This window comes from Pongo abelii, chromosome 21 (genome assembly GCF_028885655.2).
Source record: "Pongo abelii isolate AG06213 chromosome 21, NHGRI_mPonAbe1-v2.0_pri, whole genome shotgun sequence".
Classification (NCBI taxonomy): domain Eukaryota; kingdom Metazoa; phylum Chordata; class Mammalia; order Primates; family Hominidae; genus Pongo; species Pongo abelii.
This window is the reverse complement of record NC_072006.2, coordinates 7,249,949-7,271,066: the sequence shown is the minus strand read 5'-3', so window position 1 is coordinate 7,271,066 and position 21,118 is coordinate 7,249,949. Positions and strand designations below refer to the sequence as shown.

Here is a 21,118-nt window from a genome sequence, read left to right as displayed (position 1 = left end):
TAAAATTACTTCCTAATCAAGCAGCTTCACTTCTGGGTATATATTCAAAATTGAAAGCAGGGTCTTAAAGTGACATTTGTAGTCCAGGCGCGGTGGCTCACGCCTGTAATCCCAGCACTTTGGGAGGCTGAGGAGGGCAGATCACGAGGTCAGGAGTTCAAGACCAGCCTGGCCAATATGGTGAAACCCTGTCTCTACTAAAAAAAAATACAAAAATTAGCCAGGTGTGGTGGCACACACCTGTAGTCCCACCTACTTGGGAGGCTGAGGCAGGAGATTCACTTGAACCCGGAAGATGGATGTTGCAGTGAGCCAAGATCATGCCATTGCACTCCAGCCTGGGTGAAAGAACAAGACCCTGTCCCAAGAAACAAAAACAAGAAAAACAAAAGTGACATTTGTACACTTAAGTTTATTTTAGCATATTCACACTATCCACAAAGTAAAAGCTACCCAAACGTCCAACAGTGGATGAATGGATAAACAAAATGTGGTACATATATATACAATAAAATGTTGTTCAGTCTTGAAAAGGAAAGAAATTCTGAAACATGCTACAACATGAATGAACATTAAGGACATCATGCTAAGTAAATAAAGCTAGTGACAAAGAGACAAATATTGTAAGATTCCACTAATATAAAGCATAAATAATCAAATTTATACAGGCAGAAAGTAAACTGGTGGTTGCCAAGGGCAGGAGGAAGGGTAGGAATGGGGAGTTGTTTAACAGGTGTAGAATTTCTGTTTTACACAAATAGCTAGAAGAGAAGATTTGAAATGTTTTCAACAAAAAGACATGATAAATGTTTAAGGAGATGGCTATCCCAGTTACTCTGATTTGATCATTACACATCATATGCGTGTATCAAAACGTCACATGCACCCCCTAAATATGTACAACTATTATGTATCAATAAAATTATGCATCAATAAAAAATTTTTAAAAAATACAGAAAGAAAAGATAAAATATCTGGATGTTGATTACACAACAATGTGAATGTACTTAACACTAATAAACTGTATACTTAAAAAATCTTGAAGTTGGTAAACTTTGTGTTATGTGTGTTTTACCAAAATAAAAATAAAGTCTATTAATATAAAAATAGATAAGTAAATAGACTTCCAGTTTTAGCTTCACAGGCAAAGAGATGGTAGTTGTTACCCTCATGTTTACAACAACAACAACAAAGCTGAGAAAAATAAGTCAGGGACCTTTCTTGGACCAATTAGAGAACTGAGGTTGCAGGACAAACCACCCTTCTGAAATTTGGAAAGACAGGTAAATCAAGAATGACAGCTAAGGTTTGCATACTTGGAGGAGAAACCAGGAGAAACCATGTTAGTTATAAACTAGAAGAAACTCAATTGGTAATGTTGAAATATTGCTAGAAACTGAGTATGTACAATTTGTGAAAAGAAGAACCTCCTGAAGACCAGTCTTGAGGAAACCCCTTATTTTCATGAGTTTTTACCTCCATGAGACCCACCAGGTTCCTGGGATGAAGATCTAAGAAAGATCCCCTTTAGGCCCTGGTAAGGCAGAGGAAGAACAATCATTGTGCAATGCACCCAGAGTGTTCTCCATAACAAAATCTTACTATCCAGGGGAAAATGCTTTTTGAGAGACTTATCCAGCTCCAAAGGGCTTTCTTCTTATTCCAGCCTCCTCTAATATTCCTATCTCACCTAAGAGGGAATAAAAACACATAGTCGACAGGGGTCACAGGCTGAAGAAAACAGATCTGAAATGCTTTTAACTAGGGAAAGGAGTAAGGGAAAGAAGGGGAAAATCTACGCTGGAGTGGCATATTTGAAGGTTACCATCCAGAGACAGGCCAACTAAGATGCAGACATTTAATTATAATACTTTAGAATACCCCCCACCCCACCACACATGCAATCACCTTACCATCACACCAATACCATTCCAAATAAGAACAGTGGATTAAAGCTGAAACAGCTGTAAAAGGCAGCCTCTCTGAGGAAGAGTACTTAGGGAAGCCCAAAGTAAAAGAAGGAGACAAAAGCAATGACACAAGAGGTCTTTGAAATCTCTGGCACCTACAGCTTCAGAAAACATTAAACCATGGTCCAATTTCTAGCTAGATTAAACAAATTATTTCACTAAATGCCTATTTACTACTCTTCCTATTAATCAATGCATGTCCAACTCTTGACAAAAAGTTAAAAGACACAACAAAAAGCAAAAAGTAGATTAGTAGTTGCATAAGAATGGGGGTGATGAGGGGATGGGAGTAATAGCTAAAGAGGAATGTACTAAAACTCAATTAATTGTATATTTTAAGTGGAAAAAGTGCATGGTATATGAATTTCATTAAAAAACTGTTGAAAAAAGGTTTAATTTTTTAAAAAGTGAAAGGATAGAGAAAGATACATTATGCTAAAAGTAAACTAAAGAAAGCTGAAGTAGTCATATTAACTTCAGACAAAGCAGACTTCAGACAAAGATAAATTATCAGGATTGAAGAAGAGCATTACATAGATAAATGAGTCAGTTGTCCAAAAAAGACATAATAAAGCCAAATGTGTATGTACCCGACAACAGAGTGTCAGAATATATGAGGCAAAAACTGATAAAACTAAAAAAAAAATTTAACAAATTTACAATTTTTGTTGGAGGCTGAACACACCGCTCACCCCTCTCAGTGATTGAGAGATGAGGAAAGAAGAAAACCAGCAAGGATGTAGTTGACTAGATCAGGACTATCGCTCTACTTGAACAAAATGACATTTATAGAATACCTCAACCAATCATGGAAGAATACAGATTTTTCTCAAGCTCAAATGGAATATTCACCAAGGCTGACCACATTCTGGGCCATAAGAAACATCTTTTAAACAAATTTAAAAGGCTAGATGTCAAAACACTTATGTTCTCATACCACAATAACATTAAACAAGAAATTACTAACAGAAAGACAGCTGGAAAATTCCAAGTATTTGGAAATTAATCAACACAATTCTAAATGACACATGCAAATGAGATACCTTAAAGAATGTGAAAAAATAAACCAAATCAAAATGAAAACAAAATGTATCTATATTTATGGGATGCAACAGAAGCAGTGCTTAGAGGAAAATGTGTAGTATTAAATGCTGGTATTGGAAAAAAAGGATTTAAAATCAGCAACCTAAACTTCTCTTTTGAAAACTAGAGAAAACAGAGCAACTTCAGCCTGAAATAAATAAAATAAAAGCGATAATAAAACTTAGAGCAGAAACCAATGACATTAAGAAAGAAAAAAATAGAGAAAAAACAATGAAACCAAAAACTGGTTTTTGAAAATATTAATATTATATTAATAAATATCTAGCCAGACTTATCAAGAATAAAGAAACAAGTCATAGATTACTAATATAAGAAATGAAAGAAGGATGATCAGTATTGATTCAATGGAGAGTAAAAGATTAGAAAGACTATTATAAATACCTCTGTGGCCACAAATTTAATAGCTTAGAAGTAATGGACCAATTCCTTGAAAAACACAAGGTACAAAAACTCACACAAAAAGAAACACTTTGAATAGGCACCTATATATTATATATATATATATAATATGTAATATGTGTATAATATGCATACTATGTATAATATATATATATAATTTTAACAAAGTCCAATGTATCAATATTTGTATTGTGTGTGTGTGTGTGTATTAGATCAATATATAAAAAATGAAACACCAGTCTCTCAGGGGGCTTCACTTGTGAATTCTACCAAATCTTTATAGAAAAGAAATACTATTTGTTTTCCAAAATTTCTTCCAGAAACTATTAGGTTGGTGCAAAAGTAATTGTGATTTTTGCTATTTAAAAGTAATGGCAGAAATCGCAATTACTTTTGCATCAAAGTAATATGATCAGAGGGAGAACATCCTGACACATTCTATGTTTTCCTAGCACTAAAACTAAACTAATAAATTACAAGAAATGTACAGGTTAATATATTTCATGAACTTATTTGCAAATATTCCCAATAAAATATTATCAAATTGATGCCAACAAAGTATAAAAAGAATTATACGCCGTGAGAAAGTGGTATTTATTTGAAGCAGGCAAAACTGATTCAGCATTCAAAAACCAATAAATGTAATCTGCCACACTGAGAGGTTTTAAAAAATCACATTATCATACCAAATGATGCAGGGAAAGCATGTGACAAAAATTCAACACTCATTCATGATCAGTACTTTCAGAAAACTAGGAATGCTGTTAAATCCTCAACATGATAAAAAAAAAAATAATGCCCACAAAAGCCTACATTTAACATCATGCTTAATGGTGGCAAAGTGGACACTTTCCTCATAAGATTGAGAACAAGTCAACGATGTGCCTTCTCATTACTCATATCTAATTTCCTATTTGAAATTCTAGATAATGCAATGATAAAAAAGAGAACTATAAACTTTATAAAGTAAAAGAAAGAAATTGTTCCTATTTACAGATGACATGACAGTCTATGTATAAAATCCCTGTATAAAATACAGTCTATGTATAAAATACTCGGGAGGCTGAGGCCAGAGAATTGCTTGAACCTGGGAGGCGGAGGTTGCAGTGAGCCGGGATTGGCCATTGCACTCCAGCCTGGGAGACACAATGAGAACTCTGTCTAAAAAAAATAATAATAAAGAAAAAGGAAGAAAGAAACAAGAAGGAAAGAAAGAAGAAAGGAAAGAAAGAGAAAGAAGAAAGAGAAAGGAAGGAAGGAAAAAAGGAAGAAAGAAAGAAGATAATGAGTAGGAATGGCAAACTCACAGGATACAGGGTTAATATGCAAGTCATTTGACTTTCTACGTACCAGCAATGAACAATTGGGATTTAAAATTTGAAAAGAAAATAGCACTTATAATAGCCCCCCAAATGACATATTTGTGTATAAACCTAAAAAGATATGTACAGGATCTATAAATGGGAAGCTACAAAACTATTACAAAAGAAATAAAAGAAGATTTTAATAAATGGAGAGATATTCCAAAGCTACAATAACAAGTTAGTACAGTATTAGCAAAAGAACAGACACATAGAATGATGAAACAGTACAGAGTCCGGAAATAGGCCCCCATATACAGTTAGCTAATCTTTGACAAAGGAGTAAAAGCAATAAGATAGACAAAGAATAGTCATTTCACCATATACTTCTGGATCAATTGGACATCCATGTGCAAATAATGAAATTTTTTTTAAAACTACACAGGAATCTTAAACATAGATCTTATGCAAAAATTAACTCAAATAATATACCAAAATGTAACATGCAAAATTATGGAACATACAGAAGAAAATATAAAAGAAAATATTTATGACCACTGGGATTTGTGATGGGTTTTTAAATAAAACACCAACATCACAACCCTTGGAAAAATATTAATGCATTGAACTTTATTAAAATTAAAACTGCTCTGCAGAGACACTGTCAAGAGAAACAGGCAAGCAACAAACTAGAAGAAGATATTTGCAAAAACATATGTCTGGTAGAGAACTTGTATCCAACATCTATAATGAACTCTTAAAGCTCAATAATTGGAAAAAAAATTAAAAATGAGTGAAAGATCTGAATAGATCCATGACCAAAGAAGATATTCAAATGGAAAATAAGCATATGAAAACATGCTCAATATCGTTTGCAATTAGTGAATTTCAAATTAAAACAATAATGAGGTATCAGTATATACCTAATGCATATTGCTTTAGAAGGGCAAAAATCCAAAAATCTGACAATACAAATTACTGCTAAGGATGTGGAGCAACAGGAATTCTCATATTGCTGGTAGGAATGCAAATGGTATAGCTACTTTAGAAGCAGTTTAGTAGTTGCTTATAAAGTTAAGCACAGTCTTACCATATGATTCAGCCTTCATTGCTTCTAGGTATTTACCCAAAGGATTTGAAAACTTCTATCCAGCGCATGAATGTTTATAGCAACAGCTTTATGATTATGAAGTCAGAAAAATATAGAAGCAACCAAGATGTCTTTTAATAGGTGAATGGCCAAACAAATGGTGGCATATCTGCACCAGGGAATATTATTTAGTGACAGAAATAATCTATCAAGTTATAAAAAGGCACATACAAATATATTTCTAACTGAAATTTCTATCTCTAAGTAAAACCAATTCCTAAGCATATTTCTAAGTGAAAGAAAACTATGAAAAGACTACATATTGTATAATTCCAATTATATGATATTCTGGAAAAGGCAATACTATAGTTATGATAAAAATATCAATGTTTGCCAGGGGTGTTTAGAGGGAAAAAAGGAAGGTTGAACAAGTGATACACAGGGAAATTTTTTAGGGAAGTAGAATTTTTCTGTTTAATACTATAATTGTGGAAACATAAACTATGCATATATTAAATCCCATAGAAATTTACTGTAGAAGAACAAACATTAGTGTGTGAAAATTTTAAAAAATCATTTAGGAGTTTGGGAGAGCCCGAGATGGAATGTAGCATGTGACAAAATAATTTATCTAAATTACAAATCTGTGAAACAACTTCACTGAGCAGGGTGGAGGAAAAGGTGCTGAACTCAATAACTTTGGATATAAGTGGAGTCCACTCTTTGAGTGGAGTAGAGTCTGTAAGACTAAAGACAAAAGAGAGTGTACATAGACACCATACTGTGGTGGATAGAGTTGATTTTCATGAATATATGGGTTAACAATTCTGTTGCCAATACACATGTATCCTGAAATTGGACAATTCAGTGGATGGCAGGAACCAGATTTCTAGATGTTGAGGGGAAATTATAAATACATAAGGAGAGGAGAGTCAAATGTTCCACATGGTAATAAATTAGAGTAGGAGACATCAGTGCAAACTGATGTTTAGCTTAATATAGATACATATGGCTACATATATAAATTTTATAAATATGTAAATATACTACTGGAAGCAATGACACCACAGTAGCAATGAGCACACCTATGACCCAGACACTGGTTCATCATACAATTCACCATTAACAGTACAGTGCTTCTTGTAAAAATGGTAGCTTCTAGGATTGGCAAATGAAATATATAGGATGAGCCTTAAAAATGTGGTATTGCCAGAAAGTACGCAAGTACCTGGAAAAATACTTCACTCTGATGGGGATATGGCAAAGGGACACAGAAGCCAACTTAAAGAGTTCTCAATGATCAAAGCTAGAGAAATTTAAACAATAAAATCAATAGAAAAATATTGGATTATAACCCAAAGTATAAAGTATCTATGAGCCCATATTAATATAAATAAATGATTGCATAAATAATTAAATGAAGGAAATGGACAAATATCAAGTACAGAATAATTCCAAATAATTTATATAAATTCTCAACCTTCAAGGAAGAGGTGGGTATCAACTTCTACTGTTTGGTATGAGCTATGCATAGTTACTTCCCTTATGGAAATTGTGAGGAAAAAGGGTAACTTTAGAGGGGAGAAGCCTAAAAAACACTACCTCAGCCTGGTGATCAATGTCAATGTTGTTGTGTGATGAAAGTGGCACTTTACCTCTGTGGTCTTCCTCTCTTGACTAATTCTTTCCCCTTTGTGTGACTATCTGCTCTCTCTATACACTGTTTCATTTCTGCCGTACAGTTTAGCCATTCACTGATGGCTTTTAGTCTTACTCTTTAAGACTCAGCTGAATGTATACAACCTTCTCCATTTGCTAAACATAGGCTCATATGTTCTTGGTTCCTGTTATTGTTGATTCCACTCCGGAAACTCTTGGCTTCCATGTCTCTGCATTTGTCCCAGTCTCAGAGTTACTGCTTGGGGTACTTCCTGATTATTTGTTTACTATTTACTTTGAGCTTGAACTTAAGACTGCAGTATGTGTATTTCAAACTGTGGCGTTGATATATCAAAGCTAGATTTTGATGGACACGTGAGTGGTGACATTTCATTTTTCTTTAGCCCTTCTGACCGTGCAGTTCTCAAACATGTCACTCTCATTTCTGCCTCAGGACCTTTGCACTTATGACTTCCCCTCTTGGAGCACTCTTCTTCCCCAAATTTCCATCTCATTCTCCTTCATCCAGGTCTTGTCTCAAATCTCAAGCTCTTTAAAAAAAGCTTCTGTGACTATTCTAACTAAAGCAATATGCTCATCTCATAACTTTCTATTCCCAGCTGGCTTGTTTTTCAACATGTTAATATTATATAATTATGTGATATAATTATATAATTATTACACATTATAATTATATAATGTAACTTACATTATTATATAATAATCATATACATATTATATATTATATAGTTATATATATTTCTTAAAGTTTATTATCAGTCTCTCTACTAGATCATAAGCTTCATGAAAATGGGTGCTTTTTCTGCCTTTATCACTGTATTTCCACCATCTAGGACAGTGCCTAGGGTACTCTAACAATATTTGACATTGAATAAGTGAATATCACTCCATCTACCAAGGGTAGTTTTTCCTGTCCCAGAATACATCGGAGAGAGCTTAATACTCGAATAAAATATAATGCTTCCAGTGCTGATGTTTCAACTGGATGCTTGACTTCAGCTGCCTCTTCCCCTACATCCATTGCCATGTACCATTGATGTCTGAGGAATAACTATGAACTCAGGCCGTGGGCATCCTGATGTATCATACCCATGTTTCCAATTATATAGTGGCTCAAACCGATGAGCAGTCCGTGTCAGAAAAGCTGAAATGCCAGGGGAAGCAGAGCCCACCATGTACCTACAGTCCTTGGATGGAGAGCTTCCAGGACACTCATCTTATCTACAGTCTCAGATGGTTGAAGCAAAACATTGAAAGTAATGATATGGCTGTGTTGTCTGGAGAAGCGCCCAGGGTCCTTGGTCTCGCACGGAGAAAATTAGTGACACGGACACACGTGGAGTGGTTTAAAGAAAGTTCAATAAGCAAGAAAGAAGAAAACAGCTCCGCCATAAAGAGGGAGGTGGGCTCCGAATGGAATAGTCCCACCTATGGTGAAAAGCAGTTGGTTATAGTGGGAGGCTGGAGGAGGTGGTGTCTGATTTGCATAGGGCCCAGGGGATTGGTTTGACGAGGTATGTCATTCACGTAGCCCACAAAAAAACTGGCCCTCCCACTCTAGGGTTTTAATATGCAAATACTCCTGGCCTGTTGCCATGTTGTCCTGCACACGTTGCTTTATCTGGAGGCTGCTGTGACACCTGGCACACATAGGGACAAGGAAAAGAGGGCAAGAGGCTCCATATTGAATGCACCTGTCTTCCAGGTAGAGCTGCTGGCATTTACATATAAAAGCTTCTAGTGTGCGTATCTATGCCTGACTTCTAGGCTGCTTTCTGTTAGAGAAGAAATGGTTTGGTGGTTGCTTTTCATTAAAGGAAAATTCCACCAGGAACTTTCACCCTTTCTAGCTGCCTAAAAATTATTTCTTAATAACTCCTGTATTAGTAAGAAGTAACCACGTCAAGTTGTACCTGTGAAATGATGGACACAGATGGGTAGAGTATAGCCCACCTGGCCTATGGCATTGGGGATTTCAAAGCAACATGGTAACTCTTGTACAAAGTAGAAAGCCAGAGACCATCAGAACCAGTAAGCATGGTCCACTGAGATGGCTGAGATCCCCACTACTGAAACAATGCTTTACAGAGCAAGAGTCCATGTATTCAAACCAATGATGGGCTCAGCAGACCCACACAAATACCATACCCTTAACACTCCTGGGAAGATTGTGACAAATCCAGTCCCTGAACCCAGGACCCAGACTCTGACACAGACCAACGTGGCTTGTTTCTTCCTAGTATGCTGACTTTGATCTCCTGTGCTGGCTGGCTTACTTCACCAGCCAGTACCATTAAGATCATATAGGAACCATTAATTCTCTACAAACCATTAGACTTCCACCTGACTTCCAACTGCAGTCCCTCGTTCACAGTTCAGTAAATCTCAAAGGTGAAGAAAAAGGTTTTAGATCAGTGATTCTTGATTCAAGTCCAGGAGGCTTCTGCTTGATCTCACAGGGTGGCAGTATACTGCAGTGGTCACCAGTTCAGACCTGAGAGCAAACAACTGGCCTCCAAGCCTAGCTGTACTACGTCTCACTGTGGGATGTGGAGCAGATGCTTATCTTTTCTCAGCCTTTGTTTGCTCAGCTATAATATTGGCTGCTTCGTGGCATTGTTGTAGAGCCTGTGAAATAATCCATTAAGTTACTTGACATGGCTTTCGCCATCATCTTTTCCTACTCCAAGGTGAAGTCTCCACTATATGAAGCAGTATCATTATTGTCACAGAGCTCTGGGTACACTTCCCTTCCCCTGTCTGTGAATGTTGTACCATCCACATAGATCATCTTCTTTTCTCTTATGTTAAACTTACAGAGTGCATGTTTGGAGTAGATTTCCCTGAGGACTCTTAATGAATTGTCCTGTCCTCTTAACTCTTAAGATACTTAAAATCTGTGCTGATGCAGATAGTGCATGCTGCCATGTATTCTAGAGCATTCTCATTTATTCTTGACACACTAATGGACTGTCTACCATATGTCAGTCACTGTAATAGATGCTGAGCATACAAACAAGACCTTCCTCTTTTCTTAGAATCTGTTTCCAGTCTGCTGAACTACAGACAGATGAGATGATTCCCATGCATAGAAGCCCCTAGATGGAGGGCATCTAATTACTGTTGGGCTAAGGCTGGAGGCCTCGTGGAGATGATGCCCTTCATGTGTTTTCTTGCCCTAATCATTCCACAAGTTCCTTGAAGTCACAATTATCTCAGGTCATTTATAATGCTTTCATATGGAAGATTACACATAGTAGGAGCTCTGTAAGGCCACCTGATTAAAAGTAAATAATATCAACAAAAAATTATACAATTTTAGAAAATAATTATCATTTAAAATATAAAAATTTTCCTAAGAAAGGCTGCTGGCACAATCTTTAGACGAACAGATGCAGCCCATCTCATGTGCAAACTGGGTGACAGCCTGAAAATGTGCATCTCAATGTCCAGCAACACTCACAGAAATGTTCTCTGAAAGTGAGGCTCCCCACAACCTCTAGGCATGAAAGGCTGTGGGTGGAAGACTTGCTTTTTCAGTTTCCTTTAGGTCCACAAGTTTCCGTTGGTCACAGTCTCCCCCAACGCCCCTGCAGGTTCACGGATTGGGCATAGACCTCTGCCCATGTTCCTTAGACAGATGGCCTAGTAAATTGATTAGCTGAAAGCTCAATGTGGTTATTATGGTTTTTGCTAAAGGATATTTATTTTTCTTGACTAATTATCCAGTTTGGAGATTTCCTAATCTGTTCTGTCTGGCCTAGTGTTTAGAAAAGCTTGTTTCTCATGACTGATGACTTTTCAGGCCACTGCAAACTCTGTTTACGCCACAGAAGGAGAAGCAGGCAACAGAATGGCTTTACTTCACCAGTGTATGCTATTCAGGGAACGTGGCTCATCTAGGAGAGAAGGTTGCTATCTTCAGGGGCATAGAAATGCATCTTTGCACCCCAAAAAGATGAGAAATGATTAAATCAATATATCCAGGAACATGTTTTTTACCTTCTTCATCAGCAATGGGTTCTACTGAGTAATTGTCATCAAATGTGCAGCTTACCCTCTCAGTGTTAGCCATTCACCCAACACTGTCATTTATCATGTGAATGGTATTGAGATGAGGCAGTGATTTTTAAAGTATGGTCCCCCAGATCAGCATCACCTGGAACTTGTTGAATGCAAATTGTTAGAAAACACTACTGTGGTTTAATAGGCCCTCCAGGTGGTTCTGATTCATGCTGAAGTTTGAGAACTAATGAAATAAAAAATGATGTATAAGGGATAAGACTGATGACTTTTTATTTATCTGTAAAGGTTCAGAAAAGTTTCTTGTATTTAGGGTATTCAGAATAGAAAAGGGTGCTTTGATTTTAACTTTAGTACATAATTCAGGAAGCTAAAGAATGTTTCAGGTAAATATGAAAACCTTTAAGTCCCTTCTCAATTCTTTTTCATCACACTTCTGACCCCTAGAAGTTGAGAGATACTGTCTAAGCCAGTATTCCTCAGATACTGTCAAGATCTCTGGAAGTCATCTTGGCTGAGTTCAGTGTGGTTCCTGCAAAAAGTAGGGATTCACCCCACATCTCAGGCATATTCTTGGGAATCCCAAATATTTACCATGCCTGGATTTGCACCAGAGAGACTTAGAAAAACTTCAACGCATGAAAGAGTACCCAAATCAACCCACTTGCATAAGAATATTTCTTGAAAGATCTAATCCCAAAGAAAATTTCCAGTGGGTTACGGACATGAGTAGATTGTATTTAGAATTCCTGTGTTAGTATGACACTTTGGCTGTAGGTAACAGAAAACTTAGTTCTAGTGAGCTTAGACAAATAGGAGTGTGTGTTTCATTATGTAAAGTTCAAAATAGCCCAACTTCAGCCACAATGACAACTGTGTCTTAGGAAAGCTTCTCTTCATCACTCAGTCCTGCTGCTTTTCTCTGCTGAATTTCTTTTTAGGCAACATCTCTTCAAATAAGGACAAGGATGGCCTCTATTAGCTCCAGGCTTATGTGCCACTAACATAGTAAAAATAAACTTTTCTGGTAGCTCCATCAAAAGTCCTGGTGAGGGCACTCAGGGGCTTGCCTTGGTTCATGCACCTATTTTCTAGCCAGTTACTAAGGCCAGTGCTGAATTGGTCTGACCTGGAGTAAAGGCAGTGCCAACCAGGAGAATCAAAATAAAAGGGGGGGGGGGTGCTCACCTGTGTGGACATTTATTTCAAATTTTCAAATATTGTTGTCTATCAGGTGTTATCAAGCTGGCAGAAACAAGTGATTTCTATTGCAAACTCCAAGAAAATGTGTAGAGCTCAGGATTTAAGAAGAATGCTGCTTTCTGTCCTTGCCATCTATAAGCATAGTAGGAGCTTTCACTCCATTACCAGAGTACACATTTAGGGAAAAATCAAGATTATTAAATTCAGTGTGGACCAATACAAAGTCTTTTGTTATTTGTTTAATAAGTAATTCATATTTATATGGTATTATGCTAGATGGTGGGGAAAGAGGGCTATATTGCAATGGTTTTTACACATTTATGAGAACATTCTAGAAAATCAGGATAAAAAGACACAACAATTAATTATCTAAAAATTCTAGGACTAAGTAGCCTACAGAAAACTCAGTTTTGAAAATATATTCAACAAGTCACTGGTTAAAAAGTGGTTCATAACCTGGCTAACACGGTGAAACCCCGTCTCTACTAAAAATACAAAAACTAAGCTGGGCGTGGTGGTGGTGGCAGGAGCCTGTAGTTCCAGCTATTCGTGAGGCTGGGGAAGGAGAATGGCGTGAACTCAGGAGGTGGAGCTTGCAGTAAGCCCAGATTGTGCCATTGCACTCCAGCCTGGGCCACAGAGCGAGCCTCCATCTCAAAAAAAAAAAAAGTGGTTCATAAAGCCATATAAATAGATTTTCTATCGCCACACACATTTTCAAAAAAGATGCTTAACTTCCAAAGGACAGCCATGCCCATTCCTCCTAATCTGAGGACTCATTCATTCCAGCAAGTATTCCATATGTTTTAAAAGCCTAGAGCAGAGCAGAGCATATCCAGGCTAAGATATATACTCTTCCATACATAACAAGGAGTCGCTTGCATTTTCATCCCAAGTGTGAATGGTAGGTATGGAAGAGCAAGTGTAGAAAGGCAAGTGTTTAATGAAGTGTGGAACCGCAGTGTGGACCAGAACACAGTGAGAGGTCATTGGATGCAGCTGCTGCTTTGATGACTTGTCTTTGACAGGAGAATGAGGGAACTCTGGCTGAAACACCAATGTCACTCCTCACTGCACCCCTGTCGGATAGAAGCCTACTGTAGATTAATTCTGTCACAAGAGAATCTCAGCCTTGCCAAAAGCTACAGGGATGAGCCCTCCTGCTCTGGTACTGCCCATTGCCCCCTTCAGGCTTGAAGGGGAAAAAACAGTGCCAGGCTGCTCTTGGTGGTGGTGTTGATATATCCAGGTGAAAAGGTCACTCCAGGTAAATTTCAGCCTCTTCAGTGTGCTGAGTTCAAAGGTACTGCAGAAGGATGAGGTGTGTGGCAAGAGGGAGGGAGGAAAATCAAATTAGAAATGGCAGATGTAGAGTGTTCAGGCTCTAGACCCAGAGGGACTTGAGATTAGACCCCAGCTCTACTGTTTATTCCCAATGTGTGGTCAGGAAAGTTTAACGCTTTACATCAGTTTCTTACCTACTCAATGAAGGCTCAGATTTGGTTATAAGGATTAAGAAAGAGGCCAGGTGCAATGGCTCATGCGTGTAATCCCACCAGTTTGGGAGGCTGAGGCGGGCAGATCACCTGAGGGTCAGGAGTTCGAAATCAGCCTGACCAATATAGTGAAACCCCATCTCTACTAAAAATACAAAATTAGCCAGGTGTGGTGGTGCATGCCTTTAATCCCAGCTACTAGGGAGGCTGAGGCAGGAGTATCGCTTGAACCTAGGGGGCAGAGGTTGCAGTGAGCCGAGATCATGCCATTGCACCCCAGCCTGGGCAACAAAAGGGAAACTCCATCTCAAAAAAAACAAAAGAAAGACAGACAGGTATATGAAGTATCTACTTGGTGAGCACTCAATTGATGGCAATTATTGTGAGTAGCATAATCTAAAACAAACAGTGGTCACTTTTCTGCCAGTTCTGGAACTTTGCCATAAGTAATCCCAGAAACACAAATTTTAGAACTGTGTACTATAAGTTGGTTCTAAGGGAAATTTTGAAAATTCAGGTTTGTTTATTTTCAGGGTTTTTTTCCTTGAGGTATTTCTGATTGCTTTATGCTATTTGACACTGGCAATAAATTGTCAAATTTTGATGCTGTCTTAAAATACTAAACTATCATGTTCATTAGGTCTCTTTTTTAAGTTAGTGAATTTTCAGCTTATTTGTGAGACTATTTCTATCATTATTTGAAAATAAGACATCATTTGATAAAGGTTGCTGCTGAAAAAAGTTTCTTTAAAATGTTTTACTTTACAAAGTCAAAAAATAAATTAATATATTAAGTGTTAAAAGATATCACCTTTCCTTAAAATATGTTAGCTTTCACCTTATTTTTACCTTCTATGAAGTTTATGGACTGAAAACGAGAGTCCAGGTTTGAAGTAACTGGTGAGAAAGCATTTTCAATTCGGTTTTGGGAATGAGAGATCTGAACACAGGACATAATTACAGCTGAAAAAAAGGTGTTTCTATAGTGATGTCAATAAAATTAAAAGAATTGTAAAAAAGATGAACAAGAAAGACGTCTTGTTAAGACTACAAGAATATATATATATATATATATATACACAAAAGGAAAAGCTATACTCATATCTAAATCGTAGAGCACTTTTAACTGCAAGATACAGAAAACCAGGCTAATCAAATCGACTTGAGCAAAAAATTGAATTTAGTAATTTATTAGCTCACATATCCAGAGAAGTCCCAGGAGTGAGTCAGGATTCATGCTTCACATAGTCAGACCTCAGTTTTTCTCAATCTTCAAATCTTGTTTCTTCTCAGTTGACATTAATCTTTGGGCACTACAACCTAGAAGCGGCTCTCTTTCCTAACAGCTGAACATGTTTATTAGGCTTCCTCTTGTGGTTTCAGTCAAGTCCTCATCCAAGAAGCAATTCCTGTGACCAAGGGGATGTGATGCCTTGGCCAGTCAGACCTGAGTCTTATGGACACCCCTCAAGTCTGGGATATAGTCCCCATCATAAACCACATGTGATGATGGTGGAGGAGGTGAGAGTTCCCCAGGAGGAAATCAAATGCAATTATTGGAAAGGGGAAGATGACTACATTCCTCAATGTCCAGTTTAAATTCTACTTTCTCTGGCAAATCTTTCCAGAACACATCTTACACAGCGACCACTTCTCCCTCTCAACACACAAAAGATACTGCAAGTGATGTGCTTGCCTGACAGCCAGTCTCCTAATTCCTTGTACTGTTCTTTACATCCTAGATTATTCCAGGGGATGCTTGTCTTGGTCCATTTGGACCACTATACCAATGTACCATAGACTGAACCACTTATAAATGACAGAAATTTATTTCTTATTGTTCTGGAGGCTGGAAGTCCAAGATCAGGGTGCCAGCATGGCTAAGTTCTGGTAAGGATCCTCTTCCAAGTTGCAGGCTGCCAACTCTCAATGTATCCTCACATGGTGGAAAAGACCAAGGGAACTATCTGGGGCCATTTTTGTAGGGTACTAATCCTACTCATGAGTGCTCTGCCCTCATGACCTAACTACTTCCCAAGGACCCCGTTTCCTAATACCATCACTTTGGACGTTAAGATTTGAAAATATAAATTTTGGTGGGCCATAAACATTCAGAACATAGCAATGCTTTTGGTGCCTCATCCAGATTCCCTTTACTGGCCAGTGCACCCTTCCCCCACCACCAGCTGTGAGAGTTGACTGCTAACATCTCACAGTTGCTCTCCTTCCTCAGAGAACTTAGCTGAACTCAGCCATTTGGCCAGAAATTTGTGTCCCATACTTCCACCCAGGAGCAGCCCACATCAAATGTCTGCAACTCATTTTCTCACATGGAGAACAAGAGGCTTATTCCCTTGCCTTGAGGCAATATCAGCCCTGTGGCACAATTCACACTCCCGAGCTGCCTATGTGATCAGGCCCAAGCTGAGATTTTCACTGCGCTCCTCTCCTGCTCCATCCTGTTTCTCTCACTTTTATTTTTCTTCTCCTGAGAGCTTCTCTCAATAAGTCAAGAGTCTCGAATCTCTTTTTCAGGTTCTAGGTTGTGTAACTTGATATAAGATAATTGTTAAACTTGTCACATTCGTTTATCTCTAATAAATGTAAGATTCCTTGAAGAGGAACCATGTTTTGGTCTATCCCTAATTTTTAATATGATTTACGTTTTAATGTATTTACGAGGTGCTTTTCCAATTGCTTTGAGAAGGCAAGACCACATCTTCTATTGCAATATTTCTCAATCTTTAATATTCATTCAGATCCCCTAGAGATGTTATCAAAATGGCTTAGTAGACCTAAATTAAGACCTGAGATCTGTAGTTCTAAGAAGCTCCCAAGTGATGCTAATGTTGTCAGTCTGTGTATGACACTTTCAGTAACAAGTTCTACTACACATCAATTATTTTAAATCACTCACAGAATTTAGTACTATGCTTTCTATCCCATAGGCATTCAGTAAATGTTTGTTCTTAGACTCTGAACTACTTGAAAAACATAGGAATTGAAGGCATTTTATTGAAAAGAAAGCTGATTTTAAAAGTATGTTCTCTAAATATAGATTTTCTTTCCTACATCAATGGCTCTTAGTAAAAGTTACTAAGGGATGCTTTTTTTTAAGTTTCTAGATAGCCTGCAACAGAAATATTTGCTGAATTTAATTTCTTCTGTTCTAGGACACAGAGCTAAGGGGCCAATTAGTAACACGCCAGTATTTCTCAGATATGCCAACAGAAATTGAAGATGGACATTTTGTGAAGAATTAGAATGTGATTTCTTATCTGGCATGGAAAATTTAATGTCCACACTGGGCCTCAGCTCCTGAGTTTCATCTTAAAGTCACTCACGCTTGGGCCTTTGGTTCATCTCCATAGCAAGGATAATGGCTGCAGTCAGGCTTCCGCTGGGATGTGCATTTCAGGTCTTAGGGCTGTAGGTGACTTCATCCCGGGGCTCACAGTTCAGCCGTCCTTCTGACATTCATCCTATTAATTATAGATGAGATACCAATCAATCTATCATTCTGGAATTCTGCAGAATCTAGCTCTGCTCTCAACGAAGAGTGAGAGTTCTTCAGTGTTATCATCAGATCTTTCTTTTGGAACAAAAATTTATGTTATGTTTCTCTCTGAGAAGGAGAAAAACTATCTAAGTCTGATAAATTCTGATATACAAACACTGAAAGCATATAAAGCAGTACAATTTATTTTGTATAAATATGTGGTTTTCAATCCTGAGTTTATCAGAATTGCCTGAAGGGCTATGTGAAAATACAGTTTTAATAGATCTGGGGCATGAATCTGGACTCTCCAATTTTAATTAAGCTCTCTAGGGGATTCTGATACACAGGGATGAACATCATTGGTGTAAAATGCTAATTCCTAAATTTTCATAAGCATCAGAATCATCTGGAGGGATTTTTAAAACACAGTTTCCTGAGTTCACTCCAGATGTTCTGACTCAGCAGGTCTAGGGAGAAACCTAAACATTTGCATTCATTATTGTTAGTTGTAGAGATAGGGTTATAGCTATGTTGTCCAGCATGGTCTTGAACTCCTGGGCTCAAGTAATCCTCCCATCTAGGCCTCCCAAAGCATTGGGAGTGCAGGCATGAGCCACTGAGCCCAGCCCAGAATTTGCATTTCTAAAAAGCTCAGGTAATGCTGACATTGCTTGTTCATAGATTACCTGTTATATATGATATGGTTTGGCTGTGTCCCCACACAAATCTCATCTTGAATTGTAGCTCCCATAATTCTCATGTGTTACGGGAGGGACCCCGTGGGAGATAATTGAATCATGGGGGCAGTTTCCCTCATAGTGTCTGGTGGTAGTGAATAACTCTCACAAGATCTGATGGTTTTATAAGGGGTTTCCTCTTTCACTTGGCTCTCATTTTCTCTTGCCTGCCGCCATGTAAGACATGACTTTGCTCCTCCTTTGCCTTCCACCATGATTGTGAGGCCTCACCAGCCACGTGGAACTGTGAGTCCATTAAATCTCTTTTTCTTTATAAATTACCCAGTCTCAGGTAGGTCTTTATTAGCAGCATGAGAACAGACTAATACAATATAACAGTAGTATAGCTACATATTAGAATCACTGGAGAGATTTTAAAATCTCATGTTCAGAACAAGTGCCAGCATCTCTGGAAGTAGGACAAAGGCATCAGCATTTAAAAAAATCAGGTTATTTCAGTGTGCAGTTAAGGCTGAGAATCACTGGTGGAGAGCAATATAACATCAATCTTACCTTCAATTTTTAGAGGGAGCCGCCTGTGGAAACATGGAATGGTGAAAAGCATTAACTTTATGATAGGCAGATGCAAGTTCCAATCCTGACTCTGCCATCCAATAACTGAGAGCCTGGGTGCACATTACCTAACCCTTTTAAGCCTCAGTATTCTCATCTATCAAATGGGTATTATAGCAATAGTATTCTCCTCAAATAAATGAGATTAAAAAAAATCAAAGCTTTTGCCACAAAGGGTAATACACAGTAAATGCTCAATAAATGCACATGGATATATTGTTACCATTGTGTCATTTGTTGTTATTATAATTGTCATTATGTAAAGAATTTTAATAAAAATATTTCTTTTTTAAATTTTAATTATTTTTTAACTTTTATTTTAGGTTTGGAGGTATATGAGAAGGTTTGTTACATAGGTAAACTCATGTCACAGGGTTTTTTTGTACAGATCATTTCATCACCCAGCTATTAATCCCAGTACCCAATAATTATCTTTTCTGCACCTCACCCTCCTTCCCTTCTCCCCCTTCAAGTATACTCCAGTGTCTGTTGTTTTCTTCCTTGTGTTCATAAGTTGTTATCATTTAGCTCTCGCTTATAAGTGAGAACATGCAGCATTTGGTTTTCTGTTCCTTCATTAATTTGCTACGGATAATACCCTCCAGCTCCATCCATATTCTTGAAAAAGATATGATCTTCTTCTTTTTATGGCTACATAGTATTCCATGGTGTGTATATATTGCATTTTCTTTCCTTACCATGCAGAATGCTATTTCCAACTACTTCCTTACACCTGATATTCTTTATTTTAGAGTCTATGTGGTGGGTGTTTTGGGGGCTGAGGATGATTATTCAGCATTATTTTACATATAGACAGATAGTACATTTAGCTTTAAATATCATTCATGTCTTTGTGAATATGTTTCTCAGATAATTTCCCAGTCACAAGTTTTAAAGACAAGAAGGATGTAGACCGAAAATCTTGGTGTTACAGAACACCTGCAAAGCTGGAGGAGAGACTATTTTCAAAAATGACTCCAACCTTTTACCCTTTTCTGTGTCTACACTCTGCAATGTGACTGTGCAATTCTTCCCATGAGGAGAATAGATCTCTTTTTCCACCTCTTGCATCTGGGCTGTCTTGTGAATAGCTTCAGCTGATAGAATGTGGTGGAAGTGATTGGCAGCAAGTTCGGAGCCTGGGCGTCAAGAGCCCTTACACACTTCTATTCTCTCTTCTGCTCTTCTGTCTTCATCATGAGAACATGCCAGGCTGGCCTGCCGGCATATATAACATGGGGAGCAGAGCCAAGTCAACCAGGTTGTCCCAACTGAGGCCCCAGGTACATCAAAGAACACAGCCAAGATCAACAAAGTCTCCTGGTCAATCCATAACTCACAACTGATGCAGGTATAGTCAACTCAGATCAGCAGAACTGCCCAGCCAACTCATAGATTCATGAGAAATAATAAATGGTTGTTGTTTTAAGCCACTACGTTCTGGGCATAGTTTGTTATATGGCACTAGCTAACTGACATAGAAGATTAAGTAAAAAGATTATTTTTAAATAAGTGAAGATAATAGGGACTGGGAATAATGGAAGCCACATTTCACTATTTCAAAAAAATTGTTTAGGGTTGGTCATCTGGGCATATTACGTATAACCTGAATGAGCCAGCATTTATTTACTTTCACAAAAATAAATTATATCACATTGGGGTCTCTGAATGACATTTTTTGTCACATTTTCTGGTAATGTAGTTGAAGAATAGGTGAGGGGTGTGTGTGTGTGTGTGTTAAATTTAGTCAACAGTCTGTAGACACCCAGGAAGTCTCCAGGAGGGAAGACTTCCTGGTAGATTCTGTTCCAGACAAGAAACAGATGACATTTCTAGTGTGTAGGTCATAGACAAGGCTAAAGCAATAATAGATAGTGCCAGTTTCCTATTTTAGGCTTATAAGATTTATCAGAACCTACCAGTTACAGGCCTATCAGCAAAGTCACCCAAGTAGTGGGGATTGAGGAAAGGTGGCAGCAAGGAAACAACTAATTGTGCTTTTTAAAGCAACTGCCTCCTAGGAACATGGACACATAGCATTTA

General features: G+C 37.7%; 1 long non-coding RNA gene across 1 annotated transcript in view; it reads right to left on the bottom strand.

Annotated features, from left to right (window-relative positions):
* The window catches only part of LOC129052072 (uncharacterized), a 55,788-nt gene extending 34,688 nt beyond the window's left edge, over positions 1–21,100 (bottom strand). Inside the window, exons 1-2 of the long non-coding RNA XR_008516811.2 lie at positions 20,995–21,100; positions 17,611–17,748 (exon numbers count right to left, since the gene is read on the bottom strand). This is a non-coding gene — a long non-coding RNA (uncharacterized LOC129052072). The remainder of the gene's footprint in view (positions 1–17,610; positions 17,749–20,994) is intronic.
* Positions 21,101–21,118: the final 18 nt, after the last annotated feature.